Source organism: Mandrillus leucophaeus, unplaced genomic scaffold (assembly GCF_000951045.1).
Source record: "Mandrillus leucophaeus isolate KB7577 unplaced genomic scaffold, Mleu.le_1.0 Scaffold471, whole genome shotgun sequence".
In the NCBI taxonomy this organism is placed as follows: domain Eukaryota; kingdom Metazoa; phylum Chordata; class Mammalia; order Primates; family Cercopithecidae; genus Mandrillus; species Mandrillus leucophaeus.
Window position 1 is genome coordinate 2,105,946 of NW_012105043.1, and position 1,859 is coordinate 2,107,804.

Here is a 1,859-nt window from a genome sequence, read left to right on the forward strand (position 1 = left end):
TGAGAAAAGTCAAAGGTTTTATTTTTTCATTTATTTCTGCTCTGCCACTTCTATATGCCTTCCAATGTAAGCTTAATTCACACAGCAGGTGCGTATTCATTTGATTGAATGACTATTTTTTTTAAACAAAGCCTGACACATAATTATAAAGCCTCTAGTTAACATAAAAAGTAATATATATTTTTCATACATTTCAAGTTGGAAAAATACAAATTCCATGCCAAATATTTTAATCACCTAAATGTGGATCTACCATGATAAAAATGAAAGCTACTTAAGAAGTGTCCTGCACACAATCTTATATATTCCTCAGTGAAAGGCAGGCTGAAAAGGTTTGTGATAAATAGGAGGTAGGCATTTTTTGACAGTCATACCTGTCTGTCTGCACACCTGAGAGGTTATGGAGAGATAGTTCATTGTGAGCTTGGATTAACAGAAAATGTCCAGTAGTTGAAATCCCAGTAAAAATTATATATAGTTTGAGCCAAGTGTTTGATTGTAAGAAAAATTGTTCATTAAGAGTATTTGGTGGCTGGGCACAGTGGTTCATGCCTATAATCTCAGCACTTTGGGAGGCCAAGGTGGGTGGATCACCTGCGGTCAAGTTCGAGATCAGCCTGACCAACATGGTGAAACCTTGTCTCTACTAAAAATATAAAAATTAGGCGGGCATGGTCGCGGGCACCTGTAATCCCAGCTACTCGGGAGGCTGAGGCTGGAGAATCACTTGAACCCAGGAGGTGGAGGTTGCAGTGAGCTGAGATTGCACCATTGCACTCCAGCCTGGGCGACAAGAGTGAAACTCTTGTCTCAAAAAAAAAAAAAGAAAAAAGAAAAAAAAGAGTATTTGGTCAGTGACACTGGTGTCAATAAAACAAAAGTGGTTGGTGATTGTAAGGTTCCTTGAAAGTCTTCTTATCTCAAACTATTTTCATCACAAGTCATATCTTCCAGGTACTGTAAACATTCCTTTCAGTTAGGAGGAATCTTCACAAAATACTGGGGAATTGTAACATGTAAACCTACTTGTTAACCACATTGAGATGAATTTATTAATTTATCAATTTCAATTATGAATTTACGAATTTTGTATCTCTTGTTTTTTTTACCCTAGGGCCTTGTGTAAATTCTGAGTGATGAAGACTTTATGGTACCAAAACATTCATTTGATAAGAAGTCAGTTGGGGGTCAGTTTATTGATTGGTTAAAATGCCCCTTTATTCATCCATGTTCAACCACTTTTTAATGAGTTGTGTGACATGTTTTAGGGCACAGGAGTTATTCTACAGCTTTCATGCCATTCTAGGGCACAGAGATCTTTGTGAAGTTATCTTTAGTCCTATTGGCCGTGTTTCATTGCATAGCCAGTTTCTCTTGAGAATAGTGTAGCCTCCTCTTGGCTATAAATGGTAAATGAGGCAAAATTTCCCACTGATATTGAAAGCTTCTATTCTAATTTGGGATTTTTTTCCCCCCACAGCCCACAGGAAAAAAGAAAGCTACTGTTTTCAACCTTTGGACAGCAGAACAGGACTGTTATCTCTAAGAGAAGGGAAATAAACAAGCTCAGGCCAAACAATCACCTCAAATATTAAACTATTATTCCTGAGTTAAAGTGAACTGGTTAGCTTTTTAACCTTCAGTTTCTTTATTTGTGAAATAGGGATAATATTAGTGCCTACCTCATCAGATTGCTATAAGAAATTAATGAGAAAATTAAGTTTGGTGCCTAGCACAAAAGTTTAATAGATGTATCTGTTATCATTACTCTTTTAAATTATATATTATATATAATAGGTGATATATATTTATCATATAACATATAATATAGGATAAATATCCTATAATATATAATATAT